The sequence below is a fragment of the Lathyrus oleraceus genome, chromosome 7 (assembly GCF_024323335.1).
Source record: "Lathyrus oleraceus cultivar Zhongwan6 chromosome 7, CAAS_Psat_ZW6_1.0, whole genome shotgun sequence".
Classification (NCBI taxonomy): domain Eukaryota; kingdom Viridiplantae; phylum Streptophyta; class Magnoliopsida; order Fabales; family Fabaceae; genus Lathyrus; species Lathyrus oleraceus.
The window spans coordinates 39,958,925-39,968,287 of record NC_066585.1 but is presented as its reverse complement, the minus strand read 5'-3'; the positions used below and the strand labels follow the sequence as shown (position 1 = coordinate 39,968,287).

Sequence of the window (9,363 nt, the reverse complement as noted above, 5' to 3'; positions counted from 1 at the left end):
GTTGTGTTGTCAAAGAGTTATGCGATTATGGCTGTGACTGCACAAGAGTTGTGCTTTAAAGTATCAAGTGTTTATGCGAAAAACGACGTCGATTTCAAATGAATTGTTCATTAAAATTTTGCTGAACCCCGACAAACTCTGCATAGTGTGATCAATTGTAGAATTTAATTTGGTTTATTTAATTAACAAAATTTAAATTAATAATAATAATGTGTTAATTATTATTGTCTTGTGGTGATCAGTTATGACCTTAGTTTTCTTTTATTTGGTTTTTAGGATTTTAAAATACAGCCTGCATGTCGTGCCTCTCTTTTAATCTCTTAATATAACTTCTTTTCTCATCTTACTCCCTCGTATGTAAAACGAGTTTCTTATGTAATGTAATGTTATGAAGAAAGAGAAGAATACAAGATCAAATGAGGACAACCTTGAAAATCTTGCTTGGAGAAGCTTAGATCATTATTAAGTTAGCTTAGGTTCTCTCATTTGCTTGGGAGAACAATTACGCTAGGCGCCATAACTGTTTCATTTTGTATGTATGTTGATGCATGTGAGAGACGATTTATATGATAAATAAGTCGGTGAGATCAAAATCTGGATTTGTTTAAATAATTTATTTTAATATTCTTTGTATACAATGTAATATAAAAAAATATAAGCTCACTCCCCTCGGTTTTTTATAGAAACCGAGATGTATGTGCCACTTGGGATGAAACATATTTTATTGTATTTTTTATCTAAAAAGAAACAAATTTACCTTTGTTTTGAGTAATAATCGAGGAAAAATATAAACATGTTTATTGAGTTTCTTCATCGTGCTTAAACAAATATTTGATATCCATTTAATGGGTATCAACGTAAGACATTGCCATTAGTGATCCATGTGAAACCTAAAAGACATTATAAAATCATTTTGAATATTAAAAATTGATAATCAAACATGTGACATGAAAACTTAGAAACTTAAAAAAACATTTATTTTATTTGAGAAAAATTCTCTAAGATGGATTGCAATAGAAGAAAATTATTTGTGTTCAAGGTTTGTGTTCTTTAATAATCACATAAATGGATATTTATTTTATTTATCTAATTTTTTTTGTTTTATATCAGAAATAAATGAAAGTAAAGGCCATATAGAATATATTACACCCAACAATTGATCTTCCTCGAGATCAATGAAACGAGGATCCCCAAAATTTGTTCTTCCCCCAAGATATCCTGCATTTTTCTTCACTGACAGTGATGACGATGAATCCGATTCAAAATATGTTATATATTTCTCTTTAATATTTTGTGTAATTTTCCGTGTAAACAATGTAGTTTGTAAACAAATCAGTTTAATGATATTTTGTGTAAACAATGTAATGAATTATATATATATATATATATATATATATATATATATATATATATATATATATATATATATATATATATATATATATATATATATATATATATATATATATATTCCCTCAGTTTTGATCATAAACCGAGAGGTATATGATCTTTGAAAATATAAAAAAATATATTCTTGAGGATCGAACCAATGGCCATTTCAATTATCCCCTTGGTTATTCTAAAATTGAGGGGGTATGATGAAAAAATTTCATGACGCCCTACACCGCCTCTGTAGATGTGGTTAAATCAACTTTGGGTTTGAGATTAAATGTGTTTTTTGTAGTAATAATTTTATCTTATATATTCATACAATTATTTCTAGAAAAATAAGAACATAAGAACCATCTTTAAAAAACAATAAAAATATATATAATCTAATTCACCTCTCATTTATATTGCAAATTTATACTTACATCTTTCCACATGTGAGGAGGAGTATGCGGCACCCACTTCATGTGTTTATTATCCAATTTGGTTATGAAACATGTTAAAGAATTTGCCACAAAATGATCCGACCAATATATTTATGGACAAAAAGTCAATAATATCATTGGCAAATAACCCAATCTTCCATTATTGAAGTCAGCATATTGACACACGTTATCACTATATTAGAGAATACGTTTTTAACAACGATGTGTAGTTGACCTACGTGAAGACGCATGACCAAACAACGGGTATCTTCAGCAAACCTCTGAAGCGTGAAGAATTTATCAAATTAACATATTTACTTGGAGTATCAAAATCAAGTTTGGAGGGGTGTTGAATATTTAAATTATTTTGGGTTTGTTAGTTTTTGGGCCTTAAAAATTTTAAGCCCAAATTTGTGTTGTAGTAGGGTCCAACTTCTAGAAGCTTATTCTAGAGAGTCTCATGGAGTTCTCTAGAAGATAAGGATAAAATATAATTTTTTAAAAATAGTAGAGAAAGTTCTAGAGAATGATTTATAACCATTAGATTAAATTTGTGGTGAAAAAATCATAGTCATTGATTTATGAATGTCATTAGTATAAATATAAGGGATGTACTTGAATTTGTTTCAAACCAAAAATTATAAACATTCAATCATACACGGATCATTCCCTTTCTCAAAGTTTCCTATTCTCATGCAAATACTTAAAAACTTTCTCCACCTACCAAAAATTTCCTTCCAACAATTGATAGTTTGATCGTAACTATCACTTTTTCACTGTTCCTGCGCTTAATAAAACAAATCCAGATTTTAACTTTAAATTCTACGACCTACTACTTATCTGATTCAAATACAAACTTAATATGATTCAATGGTTGCCATGAGTTTTATTTAAATATTGGTATGCATTTGCACTACTTCTTTAGATCTGATTTCACATCTACTAAATTTCTCTTAATTTCATTCATAGGTTGTATTCTAATATCTAATAAATCTTGTTCTGAATTATGTAGTTTCATCCGAACAATTGAAGATGGAGTTTGTTCATTCTGCAGAAATTTTTATTGTGCAATTAGATTGGGTTCTTGTCAGAGTTATATTTTTCTTTTTAACGACCGTGATTTCCTTGATTAAATATGGTGAGTCATAGTTTTATCTTCGGTAATGGAGGTAATGGTTCTCATTATCATTAGGATTTTAAAGTTTGTGTTATATGAATAGTTATGGTGAAATGTTTGTTAGTTGTTTTATTAGTTGTGTTTGATGAGTATAAGTGAAAACAAAGTATATTTTCTGAACTCAAACAGTATTTTATTTTAACCTCCAAAATTTTCTATCAATTTGAAATCGTATATGCATCCATTTTGTGATTAGTCATTGCTTCTCTCACAATATATTTCTGCAATCTTAATTTTCAGTCTTTCCCTTTTGATGTATGCATCCATTTATTTATTTTTCTTCTAGAATTTGCATTCAAGGGATCTCACTTTGAGGCAAAGCTACATATATTGGTGAGACATGCCTCTCAAGCAGAGATATTTGATTGAAATATCTAATTTATTAGTCTAATATTTTATAGTTTTTCACTAAATTCTTCTTATGCCTGACAACTGTATTATGATATCACACAAGTAATGAATTTATGATTTATGTGCAGTTGATATTCAAAATGCAACGGATGCATCTGCAAGTGTTAATCCTTCATGGCTTCCATCACATTGAAAATGAATTCACGTGTGATAGTAATAGAGATGATTTACACAGCTAGAGGAAGGCAACATTTGTTAGGAATAGAGACGATTTACACAGCTAGTGGAAGGCAACATTTTTTTGATATACAGTAAGAGGATGACAACATTTGTGTGATAGGAATAAAGATGATATACACAACATCAAGAAAACAATTCTTTGTTTGATAAGAACACAAATGATATATACAATCATCGAAAAGACAACATTTGTTTGATAGAAACAAAAATTATATATACAACTATAGGAAGAATTATTTCACTGTCTTTTTATTTTATTGTATAAGGTTAAATATCAAGACAACTCACATGTATTTTAAGTTAGCATTTTGAGTTCATGTTGAAATTTTTAAAATTCAAGGACAAGTTATTAAATGTAAGAATTGATTGTTCCCAATAATTTTGTTAAATATAATTGCGTTAAAATTATATCTTATTTCTATTGTTACACATTGATATGTTTTAGTGGCACTCTTTTACAAATTAAGATCATCTCAAATTTTTTGTGAAGTACCATAGTGAAGATTGTCTTAGATTCGTCATCAATCGAATCTTTGGAGTACTTATTAATTCTAAATACTCACCTCGATGCTTTTTGAGATAAAAGGAATGTAGATGATAACAACCTATAATATGTTATCTACCAACATCAATATATATATATATATATATATATATATATATATATATATATATATATATATATATATATATATATTATTTCAAACTTGTGTAATTCTCTCTCTTAAATATGAGAGATCTATTATATTGTCCCTTTCGAATCAACTTACCAATATTTATAACTGTTAAAGTCCCTAGACATGACCAAAAGACCAACCTTTAATATCAATTTATGGGTTGAATATGGGTCTAGAATGATCTAGATTAGGGGTTGAATAAATTTTTTGTAATTAAAATTATTTTCAAAAGATTTTCCAGAGTCTTTGTTTTATAATATGTGGGAGCATAAGTATTAAAGCATCTAACAATAGAAAACTATGGATTCCTCTTATGGTAAGAGGTGGATGTAGTTTCTCAATCACTTGTATTTTAGCCTTGTCAACATCAATTTCTCTTGCAGACATTAGATATCTGAGAACTATGGCTTCCTTCACTATGAAATGACATTTTTCCCAATTCAATACAAGGTTGACCTTGACACACCTCTCAAGTACTTTATCTAAATTGGCTAGTTAATTATCAAAGCTTGACCTACATAAAAAAAAAAAACATCCATGAAGACTTCAGTGGTGTCCTTTACAAAGTCAACAATGATTACCATCATGCATTTCTGGAATGTGCTGAAGCGTTACACCGTCAAAATAACATTTTTCGGTAGGTAAATGTATCATAAGGACATGTAAAAGTAATTTTCTCGGGATAAATCAGGATATGAAAGAATCTTAAATACCCATCCATACAACAAACATATACAAAATGTTCTTTTCCAAAGACTTTCTCAAATTCTTCATTTTCAAAAAGAGAATCTTGAATTGCGGCTTGTAATTAATCCTGCATATTCAAAGAGAAAATTAAGTCATCAAATTTGAATAGAAAAGTTTTATAAATCTATTATAATTTATTTTAATTTTTAACTCTAGTAAAATTGACACATATTACTCTTCACCTCATTCAAATATCATACCTAAGCTTTCTTAAATTCCAAGGAAAAAAGAAACTAAGAAGCAATAGATAGTTTTCTCTAAAAGAAAATCCATATTCGGTCTTTGGTTGTTGCACACTTGTTGTTCAAAAGAATTAAATTACACTTATATTATTGTTGTAGGCATCTTCATTGACAAAATACCTGTCAATTTTGTTATGACAAATTACATATCATTATTCTTTACTATCTTCTCATCCATCTCTTAATTCCTATAAATAAGCACAAATATTAAATATTTTTACTATTAAGCATAAAATCAACAATAAATAGATTTAGTCATACCAACTCTTCTCGCTTCCTTGCAAGCGACTAAGATTCAAGTGTACGCGGACTCATCATTTTTTCTCTATTTTGAGCATTTTTCTTGCTTTTCGATACATTAGTAACAAACAAAAACACCTATTAGAACACTTAGGAAATACACATTTATATGTTATAAATACAATTATACAAGTAATACAATAATATTAGTTGTGTTTCTTCTTTGGTCCTATATTGAACAAAAATAGTCCAATTGTTTTATATCAACAATACCTTCTAAAACTTTTACAAGATTTTCCTCTAATATGAGATCTCAATTATAATATCATGAAAACAATCAACATGGAGCATCTCTCCATTTCTTCCCGGTGGAAATAAGGATAAATATTTTGTTCTCTCCATATTAACAACAAAATGTGGCTAGCCATACAAATAAAATTTAGTTGAGAAAATAAATAATATATATAAAATATTTAGTTGTACATCAATGTCATGTGTTTGTCTCTAGAAGTCATTCTTTCACAACAGGCTTAAATTATAAAAATTGTAAGTATAAGTGATAAACAACTTAGTATTAGCCACTACAAATTTAATAAACACAACTTAAAAATAAATAAACTAACATAAAACATTGATTAACAATGTCATGTGTTGGTACATCATTTTTATAATAATAAATCAATATAAAAAAGTAAAAATCTCTTACATTGATTAGAGATAAGCAATAAAAAAACATAAATCTCACTACGAGTTGGAAACAAGCTAGATTTCTTAATAGTAAAGAAACTATTTCTTAAATATTGTCATCATTAATTGCTGAAGTTCTAGGATCATCATTAAAGAAAATTTGTTCCATATTTTGTGATAGATATGACTCAATGGGTGTCGTAATGTCATCACTTCCACTCATTTCATACAAGTGTGTTGGATTCACATGAGCAAGTATCCTCTATCCTTGTTTCTTCGAATCATCCACATAAAAAATCAGATGAATTTATGATGCTTGAGGCTCATTATCTTAATGTTCTTCAGAAAGTAGTAGTCTTACAAATATTATAGAGGTAAAATCCGACTTATCTATCTCAATGTCTCTTGGGTTTGTGGTATTAACCCATTTACATATAAGAATGGGCAATGTGCAACCATAATAAGAAAGTACAATAACGTCTATCAATCTTTCATAGTAAGGAACCTCTCCAAATATCATTTAGGTATCACTATTGCTTGAATAAATTCGTGTGTCTCAGTGGGTCTCAGTTCAACTTGAATCGAAAATCACAAACTAGCAACTATATTAGAGAATATGTTTCTAAGAACGATGAGTAGTTGGAGTACGTAAAGACGCATGACAAAGTAGCAAATTTCTTCACCAAGTCTGTCATGCGCGAAGACATTGCCAAGTTAAGATATTTAGTTGGAGTAGAAAAATCAAGTTTAAGGGGTGTTGAATATTTAAATTGATTTTGAGTTTGTTAGTTTTTGGGCCTTGGGAATTTTAAGCCCATATTTGTATTTTAATATATCCAACTTCTAGAAGCCTATTCTAGAGGGATTCATAGAGCTCTCTAGAAGATAAGGATAAGTTAGAATTTTTGTAGAAAGTGAAGAAAATTCTAGAGAGTGGATTATAGCCATTAAATTATGGTTATAATGGCAAAATCATAGTTATAATTTAGGAATGTCACTAGTATAAATAGAGATGATGTACTTGAGTTTGAATCAAACAAAACTTACAAACACTCAATAATATAAATAGTCTTCCCTTTCTTATAGGTTTCATATCCTCTTGCAAATACTTAAACACCTCTTCCACCTATTCAAACCTTCCTTCCAACATTAGGGTGAGTGGAATAATTCCCTTAAAAAGTAGTATCTCTTACTTGTTTTTTTCTGTTAAAAAAAACAAACACCCTATCCCTTTGTCCATTTAACCGTCACATACCACTAATCATTTTTCATTGTTTCAACCTTATCCTTTTTAAAATCGAAATATAATGTAATAAAAAAATTCTCATTTTCAAAGATTCTTTTATATTCAATATAAAACTACTTTTAAATATTCAGATTTACTAAACAATTTTGTTATCGGGCAAAATAGATATATTATCAAGTTGATAGGAATAAAAACCCATTACATTACATAATTTCAAGCCCTGAGTAGACAAACCCTAGCTTAAATTCTATAACACTACTGTTTAACTTTCTCAAATATATATATTCACGTAGGTAGCAGAATTACTGGCGTTACCATAGAATTTATTTACACAATGGTATGTAATTGCACTATTTCTTAGATCTAATTCACCGTCTATTAAATTTCACCTAATTTCATTCTCTACTAAATCGTATTCTAAATTATGCAGCTTCGTTCTAACCGTTGAAGACGAAGTTTGTTTATTCAACTGAAGTCTCTACGATGCAATATGATTGGTCTCCGGTCAGAGTTATAGTTTTCGACCGTGATTTCCTTGATTAATTGATGTGAGTCATAGTTTTTATCTTCAATAATTATTCTTGTATTTGTTAAGAATTTGGAGTCTGTTTTATGGGAGTTTGTTGTGGTGAAGTGTTTATTAGTTTCTTTTTTTGTTGTGTTTGATGGAATTGTGATAACATTAAAATATATGCTTGCTAAGTATGTTTGGTGTCTTTATTATTTGCAAGATTTGAATATATTCTGCTGGACTCTTGTACTTTTGATGGATTTTGGGCTTTTTAAAGTTTGCAAGATTTGTATATATTTTGTTGGACTCTTGCACTTTTTATAGTTGTTCACATAACTTTTTGGTCGAGACTTATAATTTATTATAGTCTTATAGTTATTCTCATGCTTTATAGTTGTTGAGTTCATTTTTTTTAAGGGTGACATTGACTTACAACTGTATCAGTGATATTGATCATCCATGTTGTTATTACACATTGCTAACGAGTTTATGATTTATGTGTGGTAGATATTCAAAACGGTAATATATGCATATACAAGTATTGATCCTTCACATCGTTCTATCATAATGTAGATGAGTTCATGTTTGTTTATATTTGAAATGATAATGGATGCATATGTAGACAAGAGGAAGACAAAAAAAAATCTTTGTTGCAAACATCAACAGGTTTTACATTTGAAACACTTTTAATGTTAATTTCCTATTTTTAAATGATGGTGATTGTAAATTTATTATATATGTTATGCTATTATATTTGGATAGAGACATTTCTACTATAATCCATTTTCCTTGAATTAATGTTAACATTTTATGTTGTTCTAGCTTATCGAGTATCTTCCTCCTCCCGGAGATATTGAAAGACAAAATATCAACTCGAATGAAATCACTATTGAGGATGGTACTTATGCAAACATTCAAGATTTTGTAATAAACTCAGATTTTGTAAACAATTCCAATTAATGGACCTCATCCGTTGCATATGAAGCAAATGATGAATGGGTTTTCAAATTCTTATTTTATGTTAGGGATTCCAAATTCCGAAACAAACTCAAATTTTGTAAACAATTTGAAGTAAATGAAAAAATTTATTATTTAATGTTAGGGATGTGTTTTTTCCCCATACTTACATTTTTTGTGCTATTTCAACTTTATAGATTTTAAGCTTGTGTTAGTTTTGTTGTTCGGTTAGTTTTACAACAAGATATATGTTTAATGAGACACCTCGATTTCTGAAAAACTTACCTCCTACCTCTTCAAACAAAAACATTTATTTATGAAAGGAATGAACACAAAAACCTTTTAGATAAGGAGCCAACCGTATTAAAAATATTCTAATGTCCACACATTTAATGTTTCATCGAAAAAAGCAAATACTATACATTCATAACTATTTTTTTCGTATAAAATATGTAAAATGATAGTAAAGATTAT

General features: G+C 28.5%; 2 long non-coding RNA genes across 4 annotated transcripts; both read left to right on the top strand.

Moving 5' to 3' along the window:
* Positions 1 to 2,459: 2,459 nt before the first annotated feature.
* On the top strand, positions 2,460 to 3,990 carry LOC127101808 (uncharacterized). Its single transcript, XR_007794695.1, has 3 exons — positions 2,460 to 2,714; positions 2,827 to 2,952; positions 3,471 to 3,990. It is a non-coding gene; the product is annotated as an uncharacterized LOC127101808 (long non-coding RNA).
* Positions 3,991 to 7,187: 3,197 nt separating this feature from the next.
* On the top strand, positions 7,188 to 9,033 carry LOC127106384 (uncharacterized). Of its 3 annotated transcripts, none has more exons than XR_007795374.1 (5): positions 7,188 to 7,329; positions 7,715 to 7,758; positions 7,852 to 7,969; positions 8,506 to 8,598; positions 8,755 to 9,033. It is a non-coding gene; the product is annotated as an uncharacterized LOC127106384 (long non-coding RNA). The 3 variants fall into 3 exon arrangements; XR_007795373.1 differs by having other exon boundaries at positions 8,440 to 8,598; XR_007795372.1 differs by lacking the exon at positions 8,506 to 8,598 and having other exon boundaries at positions 7,189 to 7,329.
* The last annotated feature ends 330 nt before the right edge of the window (positions 9,034 to 9,363 follow it).